This window comes from Ochotona curzoniae, unplaced genomic scaffold, assembly GCF_017591425.1.
Source record: "Ochotona curzoniae isolate NIBS_2020 unplaced genomic scaffold, NIBS_Ocur_1.0 contig_4895, whole genome shotgun sequence".
Taxonomy (NCBI): Eukaryota; Metazoa; Chordata; class Mammalia; order Lagomorpha; family Ochotonidae; genus Ochotona; species Ochotona curzoniae.
Window position 1 is genome coordinate 708,051 of NW_024466413.1, and position 21,152 is coordinate 729,202.

Genomic DNA, 21,152 nt, shown 5'->3' on the forward strand with positions numbered 1-21,152 from the left:
TAGTTACCACAGACAGTTCCACATCTCCAGTACTGCATTCAGGGTACTGCCCACTCAGTTACCACAGCAATGCCAAGATATGACAGTAAGTGAGAGACACAGAGATTCTAAAATTGCCAAAGTCATACTTAGTGGGGAGGGTCTTGACTGGGAAATTCTGAGTTCTGACTTGCTGGGCTCCACCCACTTTAGATAAATACGTGGGATTTCACACCTTCTCAAACTATCAAATCGGCATCACCTGTACTTGTCTTCTTTTCATGTCTCATCCATGTTAACACATGTAGGCATAGTTCACTCATTTTTAAAAAAAAAAAGCATTGCCCAGTATTTCAATGTTCGGTGCCTTCAAATGTATTATTAATTATTCTTCTGATGGACATTTCCCAGCTCCTGGCTTCAGTCTTGGCTAGCCCTGGCTGTTGCATCTGCTTGAGCATTTAACTGGGAGATAGAAGATTCTCTGTGCCTTTTAAATAAGCGAGTAAATCTTGTCTAAAATGTATTAATCATGAAGATCCTATAATTCCACATGGTGGCCAAGGATTTATATGAGTGGCTCTGACACTTGGAGACGTATCACCACTGTCTGGCAACTTTAGCATCAAATGAAAACAAACCAAGCCTTAAAAGCCACATTAACGGAACTGGATTGCCTGAGAGCGGAGCTGATGTGTGTTGACTTTCTGACTTGCCCTTAATGTTTGGCCACGGTTGAGAAACACTGTCCAAGATAAATATCTGGGTTTGTAAGAAGACATGATCATAAGGAAACAAGGCAGTACAAAGAACATTCTTGGCTCTTTAGAGGACCTGCAGATATCACACGTTTAAAAGATTTTTTTTGGAGGAGAGGCAAGATGGTGGCATAGGGTACAGACACATTTGATAAGATGGAGAATCTTTAGAAAGGGCGAAGTAAAATAAGTAGATTACAGGGAAGAAATCGGGTTCAGGCAGTAAGCAGGGGTACCTGGAACTCCCCTGGACACAGGGAAGCTGCGGCAACGGGGCAGCAGTGTTGCAGTGCACCGAAGAACCCCCAGCAGTCGGCGAGCAGCAACTCAGACCCCGGTGATCCAGGTTCTGGCAATCCAGACTCCAGCGATCCATTTCCAGCGCCAGCCAGGCATCCAGCAGTGGCCTCCACACAGCTCTTGTGACCGCCAGGTGGGAGCCTGGGTTCGCATGGGGAGCCCGGGAGGCGGGTGCAGTCTGGGACCTGACAATCAAGCTGAGTGACTGGGAGCAGCCACAGGCGGAGGAAGAGTAGGAGACACAGGGAACCATCTTGTGTGGAGAGGCGGAACGCGGAGTTGATGGAGTGGCACAGAGGCTCCTTTCTAGCGGTTCACATGGAACTGATCCAAGAGGGGAGGGCAGCATCAGCTTCGCTCCCTAAAAGGTTGGTGTGGTCCCTGGAGCTGAAAGCCAGCAGCCACAATTCTCTGACTGGCCCCATCTCAGGTAGCAGGGCAGCAAGTGTGGACCCCAAGCGAAGGTCCAGAGTGGGTGTGTTGCTAGCTAATTGCACTGAGCTGAGCCCACAGCGCCAGCCTTGCAGCCTGTAGGGTCTGTGTGGTCCCTGGAGCGGAAGGCCAGTAGCCCCCTGATCTTTGTTGGTGCCCCTATGGGTGTCATTTTGGACACTGTGGCAAGTGTTCCAAACACTGATGAACTGCAAGAGGAGGAGCAGTAAACTGTGCATGCGCTAATTCAGCAGCTCTCAGGTATCAGTGTCACAGGACCAGACACTGTTACACTGAGGGGAGGATAGCTGAGCTGCCCAAGAACTACGCTGGGAACAAAATCACCACCATCTTAGAGCACTGCACAGGCTCTGCAGGAAAAAAACCAGCCCCTACAAGGCACACCACCAACTCCACCCAAAATAACCCCAGGAGGTACTCAGACTTATCGGCCAGCAGGGGGCGACAAGCTCAGTGCTGCCTACAAAATCAGTGCCACCTGCAAAAAAAAAAAAAAAAAAAAATCAGGAAAGCTGTGTTTTCCAAATCCAAAGCACTGATTGAACATAAAAAAGCCACCTTGTAGACCTGTAGGTAATACACCATAGAGATTATTTCACCAACCAGATTTGCAACTAGAAAAGGTAAAAGAAAAGACAAAGACATCATGAATGTTTTGAAGACTCTCCAACAAAAGAGCAAAAGCTTCGCCCACTCTCAGAGTTAACTGAGGAAGACACTGAGAAAATGGTGGAGAAATAACTCAGAAAACTTGTTATAAAGCTGTTGATCAACAATGAGAAGCACAAACAAGAGTTCAAAGAAGAAATAGTAATAAATCAAATTAAGGCTGATATTATCAGAAATTAAGAACACAGTAGAGCAAATTAAAAATACAATGGAGACTCTCAACAATCGAATGAATTAGGCAGAAGAAAAAATTTCAGAATTAGAAGATATTTCCTGTCACCATGAAGAAACAAGCAAAAAGTTGGAAGCAAAGCTAGGTCAAGCTAAAAAAAGCATTCAAGAATTAAAAGATATGATTAAAAGGTCCAACATAACAGTTACGGGAGTTCCAGAAGGTGCAGAAAGAGAAGTTGGGATTAGAGATGTATTCAATGAAATAATAAAGGAAAACTACCCTAATCTGAGCAAGGAATTGGAAAATAATTTACAGAAGGGCTACACAACTCCCAACAAAGTTGACCAAAAAATGAACATCATCACAACACATTATAATCAAGCTCTCTTCAGTTGAACAAAAGGAAAAAAATGTTTAAATGTGCACGTGGAAACAAAAATCAAGTGACATATAGAGGAATCCCAATCAAACTCACAGCTGACCTTTCAGAGGAAACACTATAGGCCAGAAGACAATGGAGTGACATTCCAGATTCTGAAAGAGAAAAATTTTCAGCCTAGAATAATTTACCCTGCAAAGCTCTCCTTTGTCTTTGAAAATGAAATAAAATTCTTCCACAATAAGAAAAATTTCAAGATTTTGTCTCATCTAAAGCTGCCCTACAAATGTGTTTCATGGGAAATCAAGGATGTTCCCATGAAAGAAAAAAGAAATAGCAACCACCAAAAACAAAGGCAAATGTGGAGAATATCTCACTAAAAGGCTAACAGAAGACTCAATCATAGAACAACACACCGTCAAAATGACAGGACCGAACTGCCCCTTATCCATAATAATGCTGAATGTAAAGGGCTTAAACTCATCAGTCAAACACCATAGATTAGAGGACTGGATCAAAAAGCAAAACCCAGCTATCTGCTGCTTACAGGAGACACATCTCACCAATAAAGATCATAGAAAATTGAAAGTGAAAGGATGGGAAAAGATATTCCAAGCAAATGGTAAGGAAAGACGAGCAGGTGTAGCCAATCTTGTTTCAGATGACATGGACTTTGATGTAAAGAGCATCAAAAGAGATAAAGAAGGATACCACATAATGACCAAAGGATGCCTTCAGCAAGAAGAGACCAGCATAATAAATGTTTACGCGCCAAACGCCAAAGCATCTAGCTATGTGAAACAAATATTAACAGGTTTAAAGGGACAAATAGACTCCAATACAATCATAGTGGGAGACTTTATTACCCCATTAACACAAATGGACAGATCAAAAATGCAGAGCCTGGTCTCCCAAGGGTTAACTCCACAGTTTAGCTTGTTTCTCAAGGGGTAACAGGATGCGCAATCTTGGCCTGATACATTTAGCCCCTGATTTGACCGCAAGTTCCTGCTTCCCTGTTTCCAATTTATCAAGATGCCCCCAGGAGATCTTAGGAGTTGCTTGAGCATTGGAAAAATACTGGGAGGAACTAAGCAGAGTATAAAAATGCAGGTGGAAGTTCAAATAAATGGCATTCTCTTTACAAGAATGACACACTGTGTGTTGTCTTCTTTGTAACCCTAATCCTTCTGCTCAGCTTGGAGTACACAGTGATGTGGGCGTTGCCAACACAAAAAACCGGAAACAGCAAAGAAACAACAGAACTCACCCAAACTCTAGAGCAAATGGACTTAGTTGACATCTATCAAAACCTTTCATCCTTCAGACAGAGAATACACTTTTTTTTCATCAGTACATGGAACTTTCTCCAAAACCACTCATGTTATAGGTCAGAAAACAAGCCTCAGCAAATTTTAAAAAGTTGAAATCATACCATGCATCTTCTCAGACCATCAAGGAGTGAAGCTAGAGACCAAGAAATCGAAACACCAAGGAAAACTTGCAAACACATGGAGACTGAATAATATGTTACTAAATGAGCAATGGGTTAGAGAGGAAATCAAAGGGAAAATTTAAAAATTGCTTGAAACAGATGAAGGCATCAACACAACTTATCAAAACTTATAGGACACAATCAAGGCGGTGGTAAGAGGAAAGTTCATTTCAATTAGTGCTTATGTCAAGAAACTAGAAAAGCACCAAGTAAATTAGCTAACCTTACAACTGAAAGAACTAGAAACACAACAAAGGAATCCCAAGATTAGTAGGAAAAAAGAAATCATCAAAATAAGGGAGGAAATAAACCAAAAAGAGACCAAGAGAACTATATACAAGATCAATCAATCAAAGAGCTGGTTCTTTGAGAAAATCAACAAAATAGACTCCCCACTAGCTCGACTAATCAAAAAAAGGAGAGAGAAAATACACATCAATAGTATCAGAGACGAGAAAGGAGATATAACAACAGATACCTCAGAAATACAAAGAATCATCAGGAACTATTACAAGAAACTATATGTGAACAAATTAGAAGACCTAGAAGAGATGGATAGATTTTTGGACACATACAATCCACCACAATTGAATCCAGAAGCAATTTAACAATCTAAACAGCCCAATAACATGCACTGAGATTGAGTCAATAATTAAAGCCCTCCCAACCAAGAAAAGTCCCGGACCAGATGGCTTCACAGCTGAATTCTACCAAACGTTTCAAGAGGAATTTATCCCTATCTTACACAAGCTTTTTCAACCAATAGAAAAAGAGGCAATCCTTCCAAACTCTTTCTATGAAGCTAACATCACTTTAATACCAAAGCCAGATAGAGAAACAACAGAAAAAGAGAACTACAGACCGATATCCTTGATGAACATAGATGCAAAGATCCTCAATAAAATTCTAGCAAATAGGATCCAACAACACATCAGGCAGATCAATCACCCGGACCAGGTAGGAATCATCCCAGGCATGCAGGGATGGTTCAACATCCGCAAAACAATAAATGTGATACATCATATCAACAAATTGAAAAATAAAAACCATATGATCCGCTCAATAAATGCAGAGAAGGGATTTGATAAAATCCAACACCACTTCATGCTAAAAACCCTAAACGAGATAGGCATAGAAGGAACATTCTAAAATATAATCAAAGCAATTTATGAAAAACCCAATGCCAGCATCATACTAAATGGGGAAAGATTGGAAGCCTTCCCACTAAAATCTGGAACCAAAGAGGGATGTTCACTCTCACCGCTACTCTTCAATATAGTTTTGGAAGTCCTTGCCAGAGCTATTGGGCAAGAAAAAGCAACTAAAGGAATACAAATTGGAAATGAGGAATTGAAATTATCGCTATTTGCAGATGACATGATTCTCTACATAGGAGAACCCAAAGACTCAGTCAAGGGACTACCGGCACTCATAAGAGACTTTGGCAGAGTAGCAGGATACAAAATTAATGAACACAAATCAATGGCACTAGTGTAACAAATAATTCCAAGGCTGAGAAAGAAATTGTATGTACAGTCTCCATAAAAATAGAGGAGAGGAAACTTAAATACCTAGGAATTAAGCTAACTAAATATGTGAAAGACTTCTATGATAAAAACTATAAATCATTTTAAAAGGAAACAGAAGAAGACCTTCAAAAATGGAGAACCTTACCATGTTCCTGGATTAGCAGGATCAACATTGTCAAAATGACCATATTACCAAAACAATATACAGATTCAATGCAATCCCAATCAAAATCCCAACAACATTCTTCTCAGAAAAGATGATACAAAAGTTCATCTGGAATGACGAAAGACCACAAAAAGCTAAAGTATCCTGAAAAATAGAAATCAAACTGGAGGAATCACAATTCCAGACCTCAAGACATACTACAGAGCAGTGGTTATCAAAACAGTCTGGTACTGGTACACACAGAGGATCAGTGGAATGGAACAGAAACACCAGAAGGGAGCCCACACACGTATAGTCAACTAATTTTTGACAAAACTGAAAGCAACCCAGGCAAAAATCCTGGTCTATTCAACAAATGCTGTGGGAACAACTGGATAGCAGCATGCAAAACTAAGAAGCAAGATCCACACATATCACATTGTATGAAACTTAGCTCTAAATGGATCAAGGACCTAAATCTACACCGAGAAACCACCAAACCATTGAAGGAAAACATAGGGAGCACTGTCCCAGAAATGGGAATGGAGAAAGACTTAGAAAAGACGCCAAAAGCAAAGGCAGTCCAAGCCAAAATGAACAAATGGGACTACATCAAACTAAAAGCTGCACAGCAAAGGAAACAAAGTGAAGCAGCAACCAACAGAATGGGAGAAAATTTCACACTACACAAGTGATAGGGGACTAACATCCAGAATCTACAAAGAGCTTCAGAAACCCAGCGACAGCCAAAAAAAGAAAAACAAACAAACAAACAAAAAAGAAAAACAAAAACAAAAACCCTGTAACAAAACGTGCAAAAGAAATGAAAAGACATTTCTCAGAAGAACAGATTCAAATGGCTAACAGACATATGAAAAGGTGCTCAGGCTCGCTAGCCATAAGAGAGATACAAATGAAAACCACATTGAGGTACCACCTAACTCCAGTGCGACTGGCCTACATTCAGAACTCCAATAATACCTGCTGGCGTGGATGTGGGGAGAAAGGCACCCTCCTTCACTGCTGGTGGGAGTGTAGGCCAGTACAACCACTGTGAAAATGGAGAGTTCTTGGAAAATTGCAAATAAACCTGCCATATGACCCAGCTATTCCGCTCCTAGGAATATACCCAAAGGGGGTGAAATCTGCATGTGAGAAGGGAATCTGTAACCCTATATTTACAGCAGCACAATCTACAATAGCAAAGACATGGAAACAAACCAGATGTGTGTCCAAGGAAGAGCGGCTAAAGAAACTGTGGTACATCTACTCTATGGAATATTATTCAGCTATTAAGAAGAATGAAATTATTCTATTTATAACCAGGTGGTCCCAACTAGAAACCATTATGCTCAGTGAAATGAGTCAATCATAAAAGAACAAATCCCATATCTTCTCTCTTGTATAAGGAAGCCAACATGGAAAGTGTAACTCCAATAGTTAATCCATATTGTTTTTTGATTGTTTGCTTGCTTTTTTGGCTGTATCCCATGTGTTTTGATGTTTTTATTTCAGTTTGGTTCCTTCTAAATAATCGCTTTAGTCAAATTCATCATGTGCTCATGAATTATATGATGGCATCATTCTTCCCAAGAGACTTCTGTGTTTCCTTTTTGTCACTCACGTCTTGGTTACTCAGTGGTGCATTATTTTTTCAATGTGCTATAATTTATTGTTGATGTTGTTGATGAAGTGGCTGTTCTAACTTATACCGGTTGTTGACCTTGTTTCATGGTTTTTCACTTATGGTAATGTATAGTGATGGAGTACTGGGGTTTATCATATATAGACGTTGGGGTACAATAGAACATGCATCCCTGCATCCAGACAAAAGATGGATTCCCAATGAAACTGTTGGATGTGTATGGACAATGGGATGCTGGACTGTCTGACATTGTCTGTACCAACAATGTCGGGTACGCTTAAATAAGAGACTGATAGAATTATGATTCCTTATGAAGGACTACACCATTGTAATAAAATGGGAAAAATCTGATGGGGCTGGGAGTTTGGGGAGGAATCCAGCCTATACAAAAATGTACCACATAATTCAAAATTCAAAATAAAAAATATCAAAAAATGATTTTTTTTTTCATTTTTTTGAAAAGCAGAGAGAGAAGAGAGAATCTTTCACCTACCAGTTCAATCCCCCAAGTAGCTATAGTAGCCAGGGCTAGGCCAGAGTGAAGCCAGGAGCTAGGAACCCCATCCAAGCTCTTGGGTCATTGCCTGCACCTTCTCAGGCATGTGAGCAGAAAGCTGACTCAGATGTATCATAGGTGGGATTTGTATCATAGGTCCTTCAATATCGGATGCTTGCACTGCAAGTGGACTGAACGTGCTGCACTACTATTTCTCCCTAGATGTCATACATTTGGCCAAATCATTCTTCCAAGTAGTTTTACAATTTATTCTCCCACAGTGATATCCAAGGATCTGGAGTTATTGTTATCTTGTTGGTCCTTATTATTATAATCCATATTCATTCTTTTATTCTTTTTTGACAGCTAGGCTTAGAACATAATCAATTTTATTAATATTTTAAAAGAATGAGATTTTGATTTGATGATTTTCTGTTTTATATTTTTCTACTTTATCTTGACTCATTATTTACTCTTTTCTGCTTCCTTTATTATTATTATTATTTAAAAATCTTATAAACAATACAAAATTTACTGGGGCTGAGGGGGTCCAACATCCAGTTGAGAGACTGTTTCCAATTTTCAAGCTGACTTGTCTTTGTACCCTCACTTGGTAGAAAGAGATGTAGCAATTCTCGGGGGCCTCTTCCATAAGGATATCAATCCCATTCATGATGGCTCTAACCAGTTGGCTTTAACATCACCGCACTGGGGTTTGAGATACAAGCATATGAAATCTGAGGACAAATCTGTCACTTTGGGATATTCAAGAGCATGGCTCTGGGTCTGGCAAGGTGCCCTGTCTGCATCACAACACAGCAAAGACATTGTGGTGCAAAGGCATGCAAGAGCAAGAGAAGGCCGAGACCAGAACTGACAAAAACCCTGCAAGAACTGCTTTCATCCTTCTGAGAACAACACCTTCAATGGCCTCGTCACTTCCCACGAGTGTGCGTCCTTTACACTGGGCATATCTTTTAATAGTGTCTTGAGAAAAATGAGACCAGTAACATTTTTTATCTTTTCTCCCTTTTAAGTACATGCATTTGAGGTTACATTTCTCCCTAGGTACTGCTTCAGTTTTAGTTCAAAAGAGTTCTATTCTTGTAGTCTTTTCTTTGGTCCATGGTTATTTAAAATTATGTGTGTGTGTGTGTGTATATATATATATATATATATTTCCAATAACGTTCTTCACAGAACTAAAAAAGCAATCCTAAAATTGATACGGAAACACAAAAGGCTTTAAATAGCTGAATCAATTCAAAACAATAAAAATAAGGTTGGAGGCATTACAAAACCAGATTTCAAGGCACATCACCGATATATTCTAACCAAACAGCATGATCCTGGCATAAAAATAGCCATGTATACCAATGGAAGAGAATAGAAATGTGCAAAATAAATCCGTGCACTTACAACCAACCAGTCTTTCACAGACATGCTGAAAACATTTCCTACAGAAAGGACTGTCTCCTCAATAAATAGTGCAGGGAAAATTGTATGTTCACATGCAGAAGTTTGAAATGAGACCCCTACCTTACACCTTACACATGAATCAACTCAAAATGGATCAAGGATCTAGACTTAAGACCTTAAACTATCCAACTTCTAGAGCAAAACACAGGGGAAACACTGTGAGATGCTGGCCTAACAAAAGACTTTTGGGACCAGACTGTAAGCACAGACAATGAAAGCAAAATAAACAATGGGTTTGCATTAAGCCATGCTCACCCAATGAAATAATCAACAAAGTAAAGAGACAACTGAAAGGATGAGAGAAAACATTTGGAAACTGTGACTTTGGTGGATGAATATATAGAACGTATAAGGGACTCAAGAAGTTCAGCAACAAAACAAAGTCCAGTTAAGAAATGAGCAAAGGATATGAGTAGGGCATCGTCCACAGGAAGAAATGCAAATGGCCAGTAGACACATGAGGAGAAAAACCAATGAGGATCACCAGCCATCAGGAAATGACAATGAGGTGTCCTCATCCCAGCTGCAATGGCTATTATCCAAAAACAGAAAGTCTCAGATGCTAGTGAGAGAACAGGCTATGCTGAGACTCTGTCGTTGGGAATGCAAACTGGTAGATCCATGATGGAAAACATGATGGAAATTCTTCAGAAAACTAAAAATAATGCCTACCATAGGATCCAACTAGCCCATATCTGGGAATATATCCAAAGGAAGTAAAATCAACATATGGAAGAGATACCTGTTTATAACAATTCAATTCACAATGGCAAAGATATGGAATCAGCCTGGAGGTCTGTCAGCTGATAAGCAAAATGTGGTGAGTGTACATGATCGACTGTTACTCAGCCATAAAACAGAATGCAACCCTGACATCTACAACAAGATGGCTGGGAGAAAAGGTTGCTAGGCCATCTACTCAATATGCTTTTCCTTTCCTTGATCGTTGTTACAAATCCCACATTAATATGTTATTAACATGCTTTCAAGAAAAATGGTATAAATGTCTATTTTCTTCATGGTATCTATGAAGTAAATACGGTAAAACATTAAAAATTGCTAAATCTTAGAATTTGAAGAACTATGTGTGTATATTACCTTATGCATATGTGAGAGATTGCCTGGTAGAGAATACTGCTAGTGTGACAGTCCAGACAATAGAAAATGATGACAGCAAGGCTAAACTTCCTGAAACATTCTGGGACGTGTCCATAATCCCACCTCTGCCATACCACGGGTTTTGGAAAGTCCCAACAAAGTGACAATAAAAATGACAACAATAAGGCTAGATCTTCTGAAACATTTCTGGGACATGTCCATAACCTCAGGTTCTCAGAAAGTCTTGAAAGGATAGTCAAAGTACTTATTGCAGGATGAGGTCTCATTGCAGGATGAAATCTTGCTTTTTTTTTTTTTAAGCTCACATGATAAGCTGATTGCCCTAAACTGGTGTCTGAACATGGAGTTGGAAGGACCTCTTTGCCTGGTTCAGTTGTTTGCTACGAGGCCGGATGTGGCTCTTACTGATTGATAGTTTAAAAGTGCATGATTTTTTAAATGCTTGGGTGTCTGTGTTTCACGCTGCTATAGTTGATTGGACAGTTTGTATCGTGTATATATGTGAACTTGGTTGATTGGACTATCCATGTTTTTGATTGATTGGATGCTTATTGCTTTAAAACTCAATGCAACAGGTTGAAGCTGTTCCCCCCTTCTGCTTGCAGTGGTGTGGGACAGTCCATTGGTCAGCGCTGGCCAGTGAATAAAGACTCCTGAATTTCAAAGAATCTTCCTCCAACTTGTTTCTGGGATAGATTTCATCAACTCACAACCTGAGGTGTTAATGCATATACACTTTTGTTTCACTAGATCTTGTCAGATTGTTCTTCAAATCAGTAGTAACCACTTGAATTACCTCTACCATGTAATAAAAAAGTACATTTGCTTCATATTTTTGTCAATACAAGTTATTGTCAGACTTGAATGTCTGCAACATCTGCGTGTGAATGGCTTGTTAATGTGGTTTTAGCCTGGCCACAGTGTTCAGTAAGTGTGGCATAATTTTTCTTTGTTTTGTTCTGAATTTTGCTATTTCTATAGATTCTTCTCCGTGTTTGATCTTTCAGCTACTATGGGAAGTGCAATAAAGTTTTCAGTAGCATGAATTTATTCCTTCTTTTTGTTTTCTGCATGTCTTGAAGCTATTACAGATCCAGATTCACTCCTCTCTGATGGTTTTACCCTTATTGATTACGACAGTGTTTCTTTTCTTCAATCATACTTTTCCCTTCAAGTTTCCTCAGCCCATAGGAGTTTGGCTAACTCAATTTTCTTTTGCACGATTTCCACTGTCTTCACTCTGTGCATATCTGTGTCCTCATGTCACAGGCACAATTCCTGTAAGCAAATATTGCTGACTTTGCTTTTAGTTCTACTTTTTCTGATCCCAGGTTTTAGTTGAAACACATAATCCATTTATGATGGAAATAAGCAGTAGTATACTTGGAATTGTGCTAACCTCTTTTTGAGTCATTTAATATTTAATCCATCTGTTGTGTGCTCTTATTCTCTTTTTTAGGTTAAAAAATGAATTGATACTCCCCTAATCTGTCAAGTTGTTTGTTGTGAATCTGTTAGTGGTTTACCCAGTGATCAGAATATCAACGCTTGACCTGCTAATAGTCTAAAATGTCAGAAAGGCAAAAGAGTAACCATTGGAATTTGAATACCCCAAGGTCTTAATTGATGAGGGAAAAAGTCAAAGAAATAATTTGAATTAGATTGGGTAATGATTCAATCATGCATGGAGCAATTACTTAAATGATGAAAAGAAACTAACACCATCTTCCCCCTCTCCAAATCACATCCTGCAAAAGTAACTTCAAAAATAAAAGAAAATTGGGCCCGGTGCAGTGGCGCAAGTGGTTAAGCTCCTCGCCTTGCACGCCCAGGATCCCATATGGGCACCAGTTCTAATCCCAGCAGCCCCGCTTCCCATCCAGCTCCCTGCCTGTGGCCCGGGAAAGCAGTCGAGGACAGCCCAAAGCTTTGGGACCCTGCACCAGCGTGGGAGACCCGGAAGAGGCTCCTGGCTTCGGATCGGCATAGCATCGACCGTTGTAGTCACTTGGGGAATGAATCATCGGACAGAAGATCTTCCTCTCTGTCTCTCTTCTCTGTATATCCGCCTTTCCAAAAAAATAATAATAATAATAATAATAAATCTTAAAAAAAATGAAAGAAAATTAAGATATTTCAGAAAAAATGGATTATTTAGCATCAGTGCACCTGCACTGAACACTGAAGTGTGCTCTGCAAAGAGAAGAAAACTATCGCACCCCAAAATATGGAAATGCATGATAGTCAAAGTGTACTAGTATGATAAAAAATGTAGAATAAAATCATAAAGACAGTTACTCAAGAATGGGGGTGAAGGCAGAGTCCTTTGAGTTTCTGTAATTATGGGGCATTCTCTCCTATCACCCTGCTTTGGGAATGTCCTGAGAAGGACTTACCTCCTGTAAAGTGTCAGGATTCGTGCTTAACGGGACATGCGCTGTGAGCTCGAGTCTAACATCATGGCTACAAAGCAGGGCCATCTGTGAATGAGTCCATGTAACTTATCCAAGAAAACTGTCTTGAAACTTTACATGGACATACACATAGTATTCATATTTGAATGTGCCAGTTTCCAGAGATCCTAACTAAGCTTTTAAAGCTTTGTTTATTTATTGGAAAGTCAGAATTACAGAGGGAGAGAGAGGATCTTCCATGCACTGGTTCATTTTGCAGATGGCTGCAATGGCCTGGGCCAGGCCAGGCTAGGAGCTTCATCTGGGTCTCCCATTGGAGCGGCAGAGGCCTAAGTACTTGAGTTCCCTGCTTTTCCCAGGCTGTTAGCAGGGGGCTGCCTCAGATGTGCAGCAGCTAATACTCATGTAAGCACCATTATTGGGTGCTGGTGCACTGCACCTCAGTGCTGGTCCCATAACTAAGTCTTTGGGCTGTTTACTATAGTTCAAAATGAATCTTTATATCTGTTAGATAAAATCTTCCAACTGCTTCCTTAAAATTGCCCAAAGTATTCTTGATTATTTCTGAATAACTCTTCTTTGAAGGTCATTGTCTCTCCCCCAGGAAGTATCATAATGCTCTTTGAAACTGTATATCTGAAATACATAAAATTTGTTCCCTGAATATAAATATAAAATGTTTTGAAACATGATTTCTTCCAAGTTCCTGGAAAGCCCTACAAGACATTTTGGGGAGTAACAGAGGGTGAAACTCACCAAACTGTAAATTTGAAATTGAGTGTATTTTATGTGATACAAACTGTAATTCAGGAACATTGATTTAAGAAGAAAATACAACCTACTTAGCATCTAGCCATATCTGGCCATGCTGGGCTGGTGACGATGCATCTGAAATGGAGGAGAGAGCTGATGGATTTCATCTGAGACACAGAAGGCAGCTCAGATAGAAATCAGTCCGTTGTGTAGATCTTCGTGTCCTTGAAATCGTGTTTATATCTGTCTTTGTAAAGGTCTTTTTTTGCATATTTAAAATTTTTTCTCATATTCTTCATGATGAACTTACGTTTAGATTTGAGTTAACCCTGGTTTAGTTGCTATTGACTGAAGCCCTCTCACATTGTCTAATCGGTTACTACTAGTGTTTGGAAATGGTGTTGATGGCTGAGTGGGTTTCTGTTTGAACGTTCTCTTTCAGAGCTCAGTTCCTACGGAGGCAAAACATGGGGGTTGGATCGTTGCAATTGTAAGGCTCCACTCAGCAGTGTAATTCTTTGTATTTTTCTTTTCTTTGGGCCTGCTAAAACCTTCAAGAATGTCAAGGACGCTTTTAAAATTACATCACCAGAAGACCTTTCTATTTATGCTTAAAACATGCCCAGTCCCAGTCCGGGTCACCCAGGGCAATTTCCCCGGCAATTTAGTCCTATTGTCTGAGAAGGCATCGTCTGCTGAGGTTTTGCTTACAGAAAAGGAAGACAAAACACAGTTTATTATCCTAGAAAATGTAAAGTGCACTGCTGTGAAATATTTGTAAGATACACAAATGTGTAATAGGAAACTAAAATCCTCCTGAAGTTCTAGCTCACCAAGATCACCACTCTGGGGGGCACTGAGACCACTTACACGTATTTGTACTATCTGCAGGTGCTGGATGACACCTGTCCTGAGAGGCAGATTTGCGCCTTATTTTACAGTAAGCTGCACACCATTGTTACCCGTCTTCAGGTCTCCTTGAATTCCTCTGGCTGCCTCATGATAGAACAGACCCAGCACTCAGGTCTCTTTCCTTAGCTCTGGCTCCACCCAACCTTCCTGGGATCTTCTTGGCTCTAGGATGGGATGGGATGGGATGGGAAGGGATGGGATGGGATGTGGTTTATCTTAACACAGGGTTTCTGTATCTCCTCTGCTATTAGGACCTTCCTCTTCCATTCCTTCCCACTGTCAGTTGAGGTGCCATTGCCTTGGGTTGTGGCCTGGAATTGATCTTCCTGAGCAGCTGTGGCCTTTGCTTTCTGAATTCTGCTACATCCTTCCTCCTACCTGACCTGTTTACCACCATCAGCCTCGACCTTGGATCTGACTCCTGTTGGGACCCGCAGATATGTGCTCTGATGCACTCCTGAGGGTTATCCCTTATGGGGTCCTCACGGTTTTGGACTTTTCTGTTCCAGGGGTGTGTGTTTCTAGACTGGTCCCTTGCCTAGCAGCAGGTACCTTGGTAACCAAGTTGGATGCATGATGGGATTCATAAGGGCAATTACAGGTCTGTTTGTGCTCTTTTCGTGGGTAGCCCTCGAAACACTGCAGGAAATGTGTGTTATGGGCTTAATTACTCATTATTTTCTCCCATGATATTGGGTTGTCACCCTTTATTACATAACAGGTAATGCTCTATGGGGTCTGCTCTAGCTCTTCCAATTAATTCTTGGTAGCCTCTCATGAGCCAGGTATCCCTGACCCTGACAGCAGGCATTTGCTTTGGGTCTCTGCCACCAAGAGCAAGAGCACAAGGACACTTCTGCTTGGGAAGGCAGAATGACTCAGTTGGGGATGCCTAGAAGCTGGCAGATCATGGCATTGTTTCTGTGAGTTCTGGTGACATTGGAAACAATCCAAAGCCTGCACATCAAGGTTTAAAAGGCAAGCCTAATTGATTTCAGGGCCAGGGTGAGAGGCTGCATGAGATGTGTAGCCAAGCCCTTGGGATATTTTTGGATCCTTATCTGTTGTGCAATGACAAGGGCTGCCAAGGTCCTAAGCAGAACGTTGCCAGGCCTGTGGGCAGCTGCTGGGAAGTGACTTGGTATGATCTGGACGCATCTCCAGCTCCACCATTGAGAAAGAGGTTCTCCAAAGCTAAAGTAAGCTCATCTTGGGTTGTTATCCCCTCCTTGCACATAACTGCCTGAAGAGCAGCTTGGAAAACGTAGCAGGATGTTCCCCAGGGCCTTGGAGCACCAGCGTGCTGACAGGCAGGGCAGAGACATGCGCAGCACATGTGCTTTAAGAGTGCTTTGCACTGCATCTTGCCCGCTACACCACAGCTCTGTAACTTCACGCAGGTAATTTTACCTTTGTGTGTTCTTTATTCTAAAGTGGCAAAGAACAGCAGTGTCTCTTCACAGAGTGGTTGGCTGTGAGGAGCAAATGAACCAAGAACATGGGTAGCATTTATCATAGGCCCTCCTGCAAAGTGAGGGCACATGGTACTGGATGTCAGTTTTGTTTCCCAACTCTAAGCACCCTCCTGGATGCCCGATGATACTGCTCAATGGTTGCAATGCTTCCTGCCTGAGGGAGCTGTAGAGGTGCCCTGGGGGAGGCAGAAAGGCCCACAGTGTATCCAGCATGTGGTCAGAGCAAATGGTGTTGTGCCCACCCAAGGGGAGCTGTTCCTGGTGCTGATCTCCCTCCAGAGGCAGGTAATATGGCCCAATAGAAAATTGAATTTCCTGTTGATTGAGCATGTACCTAGAGGCTTAGTCTTAGTTGTGCAACTGTATGCATTTTCACAAATGAACAGATGCATGGAAACAGTAGTCTTGGCAGCAAACAGAAAATGTTCATTCTACCAGAAAATTCTCATTCTACCATTAAGTTAGTGCCCATCTCCCACAGGCAAACAGTGTTTTGATTTCTATCACCACAGACTTAGGTTGCTAATCTTTAATTTCATATGAATGGAATATTGTGCTAAGGACACTTTCTTACTTATCTAGCATCTTGTTCCGAATGTGTCATCTGTAGTACCAATCTATGTTGCAATGTATGTCAACATTTGACTGCCTTTCTTTGCTGAGTAGTTTTCTATTGTGAGACTATATCACAATATATTTATTCATTCCCTTTAATGAATATTCTGGTCGTCTCTGTTGGCTGAAATCAACCTGCTGTAAACATTTGTACATAAATGCTGCTTAAAATTATTTTTATTTATTTTCTACTTGATTTGAAAGGTAGAGAGAAGAAGGGGGGAGAGGGGGAGAAGGGGAGAGGGAGAGTGGGGAGACAGAGAGGGAGAGAGAGAGAGAGAGAGAGAGAGAGAGAGAGAGAGAGAGAGAGAGAGAAAGAGGGGGCAGAGAAAGATTGGGTTTACTCCTCAAATGTCTGCAGCTAGGGCTGGGTCAGGTTAAAGTCAAGAGTCCAGAGACTCCATCCAGGCTTTTCATATAGGTGGCAGAAAACCAAGCACATGGCCCATTTCCTGCTGCCTCCTAGAAAGTCAAGTATTATCCTCAACTTTATAAGGAAGTAAAAAGGTTTTTCAAAGTAGTTGAATCATTTACATTCTAACCAGCAAACTAGAAGTTATAATTTTGACATATACCTAACAATATTTGGTAATACTGGTTTTCATATTTTAGTCATTATAGGAAAATATACCATGTTGTGATTTTTAATTCACATTCTCATGATGACTAGCAATGTATAAACTATTCATGTGCTTCTTCACCAGATTTACATTTTCTTTGAAGTGTCCATTCAAAGCTTTTTGTGCATTTTAAATTGAGATTATACGCCTTACTGATTTTAAGTTTTTTATATATTCTGGATACAACTTCTTTGTTAGCAGGAAGAAACTGAAAGCACAGCAGCTGGGAATTGAACCAGTGCCTGCGTACATTGGATGCTGGCATCACAGATGGTGACTTTCCACATTTTGCTGCAACACCAGCCCCAGGGGACTGGATTTGTTGAGACCCCAGTTCGCTACCCTCTTAATCTTCTGGCAGATTAAACTTTCTTTTATCCTCAAACTTTGTCCTCATTATTCTGACTCAGCACCATTGACAAGGACTGGACTTTCAGTCACACCGGAAGCCCTCAACATTTCCGTTCTATATTATCACAATGAGGATTTGATTTTTTTAGTTTCAAGCAAGAGGGGTATCACTGTTGTTGGAACAGAAGAGAGCCAATGGCTTCGAGAATCTTGAAAAGCATAAGTGATACTAAACAAATGGGAATCAACTGTGGTAATGAGAATACATTTCATTGTTGATGAAAAGTCAATAATGATAGTTTATGAATTTCACTGTAAAGAGAAAATGTTTCTTTTTGTCCCATGATTTGCTGAGTAAGCCTTTTTCTACATTACTCTAACTTCTGTGCACTCTGAGCACACGGAGTAACCGGAGCCCCACATCACAGAAAAGACTTTGGGGATGGTTTTGTGCAAGTTTACGGAGGGCTTATAAACTGTAGTGGCAGAAAAAAAAAGTTATTAGAAACAATTTCAAGCTAAACTGCTAGTTCAGAATTTGAGATCTTTTTGGGTTTACACAGGGAATTCCGTCCAGAGGTAAGGGTTTTGGAAAATGAAGAAGTGGCATCTGGTACAGTTTCTTAGGGGAGAATGCAATTTCCCAAAGCTGTAAGATGTACTTAGAGATCATAAACTGCCCTGAAACAATACACAGGTGACAATGAAAAGAGTCCACGGAAAATTAGTTATAAGGCAAGTTGCTTTGGGTGCTTGCCCTAACATACCTCCTTTTTTGCAAATCTCAGTATCTATGATCACTCTGGAATGTGTTAACTTGCCCTTTCCCCTCCAGGGCTCCATTAGCTCTTGTCACTTCCTGGTCTGGACAATACTATCCCAATGTCCCCTTGAGCTCGGTGTACATTTTCTGTTATGAACTGAACTTCACCATGGCAACCTGGGAGGCCACAACCTGCTCCTGCTGCCTTGCTCGACTGCTGTTCCCTGGCTGGCAAGCAACAACAGCACCTGCTCTGCTCCTTTCCTGTAGCCTTGCTGTGAAGATTACATAAGATGATGCTGCTGAAAAAGGTTTCAGGGCACTAGCACCATAGCTGGACGTCCAGACACACTCATGCTTCCAAACCCAAGGTCCATGTATCGTCAGGAAATATGGACAGGGCCCAAGTGGTGCTTGAGACTAAAGAAGAAAACATCCGCTGTGAGCTTCTCCCCAGAACACCAATGTTATGGACACATCGTTAAATTGTCTTTTAATGATTTAAAAATATGAGCCTACTTCAAAACATTCATAGAAAATGGAGTGGAAGCACAATGTTATTTTGGTACAGGATGTTTGCAATCCAAGCATATAAGAGGTCTTAACAGAGATGCCAGAAAACACATATTATAAGCAAGCTGCCACAGGCTTCAACAGTTTTGAGAACCAAGATGGCAGAAGAGGGTAAGGACACGTTTAAACAGACAAAGAAGCATTAGCCAGTGTGAAGCAGAAATGGCACATTCTAGGAAACGGGAGAGGACAGAACAAGAGCCAGAGGGGTACATGGAGCCTGACAGATGCAGGAAAGCAGTGAGTACAATGGTGTGGTGGTACAGTGCCCAATATCCCAACAGCATTCAGCAAGCAGTAATCTGAATCCCACCAGCAGCTGGAATGCCACCAGCAACAAGATGGGAAGAGGCATTCATGGGAGCTCAGGAGGTGAACCCAGACAAAGAACTGCCCATCCTGCTGGTCTGTTTGATTTGATCAGGAGCAGAGACAGAGCAGCAGGTATCAGATGAGCAGTGCATAGACAGGGTGGATTTCACAGCCCAGTCTGCCCTCTAGAGCTAAATCAGGTGCCATTTTGCATAAGGAGGCAAAGGCCATGGACAGTATGGCACATGCACTGAGCTGGGAGTGAACTCATTTCTGGGTCAGTGAACTGCAACAACATGGCATCCTACAGTTTCCACCCAAGACAGGTCTGGGTAGCCCTTGGACCTGATGGCCAGCAGATTAAGAACTCTAGTAGTGGCACATCAGGCACCATTTTTTACAATGTGTAAAAAATTTAAAATTGCAAGGACAACAGTGAGCTGCACATGTGCAGAGCTGAGCTCAGCGAGAACTCAATGAGCTCAATGCATTGCACTGGTCCCACAGGGAAAAAGAATACTGACTATTGCATTGTATGGGTCAAAATAGGTCCATGTGGCCCTCAGATCTGACAGCCAACAGGTTCTGGCAAGATCACCACCAACAACCTAGCTAAATAGGACACCTGGTGTATCCCTAATCCTGGGACCTGCTCCAACCAGAAGTGGAAGAAAGGTTGTATAGACAATGATAACAGCCTCAACACGGTATTACAGGAGGTGGAGATTGGTGAGCCAGGAGCTGGAGCTACAGAGACCATGATGGATCTAACATAAGAACCCAGACCTAGGTTTTGCTGGAGGGAGTGGCACAACTGACTGCAAACAGTAATAAGTAAACTGCAATAAGTAAAATCTAACTGTAGACCTGTGGGTGACAGACGGAACTTAGCAACCTGCCCCAAGGAGAAGAATCTGATAACTAAAAGTACAACAACCAAGAGCAAAAGAAGAGACAGAGGCACAATGAATATTACTGAAAACTCCCCTGCAAAGGAGCAAAACCTTTTGCTAACCTCAGAGTCAGCTGAGGAATACATGGAGAAATTGGGGATACAGAATTCAAAACACTTGCCATAAACCTTATTAACAATGAGAAGCACCTAAAGCAAGAGTTCAACAAATTTAAGGAACATGTCACAAGGGAAATAAATCAAATGAGAGCTGATATATCAGAAATTAAGAATACAGTGGTGGGCCCAGCGCGGTGGCGCAGTGGTTAAGGTCCTTGCCTTGCACGCCCGGGATCCCATATGGGCGCCAGTTCTAATCCCAGCAGCCCCGCTTCCCATCCAGCTCCCTGCCTGTGGCCCGGGAAAGCAGCCAAGGGCGGCCCAAAGCTTTGGGACCCTGCACCAGCGTGGGAGACCTGGAAGAGGCTCCTGGCTTCGGATCGGCATAGCATCGACCGTTGCGCTCACTTGGGGAATCATTGGTCGGAAGATCTTCCTCTCTGTCTCTCCTCTCTGTATGTCCGCCTTTCCAATAAAAAATAATAAAAAAAAAATAATAAAATCTAAAAAAAAAAGAATTGAAAGACACTATTAAAGTGCAGAATGTGCACAAAGAGACATTGGGTTTACAAATGTATTTAATGAAATAATAAGGAAACATTTCCCCCAATCTAGTAAAGAATTGGGAAACGAGATCCAGGAGGGGCACAGAAATCCCAACAGGCTTGACCAAAAGTGTTCTTCACCAAGACACATAATAATCAAGCTCTCTTCAATAGAACATAAGAAAA

At 41.3% G+C, this 21,152-nt stretch overlaps 1 long non-coding RNA gene across 1 annotated transcript; it reads left to right on the top strand.

The window, feature by feature from the left end:
• Nucleotides 1–736: 736 nt before the first annotated feature.
• On the top strand, nt 737–7,664 carry LOC121161855. Its single transcript, XR_005884732.1, has 3 exons — nt 737–749; nt 1,406–1,409; nt 7,576–7,664. It is a non-coding gene; the product is annotated as an uncharacterized LOC121161855 (long non-coding RNA).
• The last annotated feature ends 13,488 nt before the right edge of the window (nt 7,665–21,152 follow it).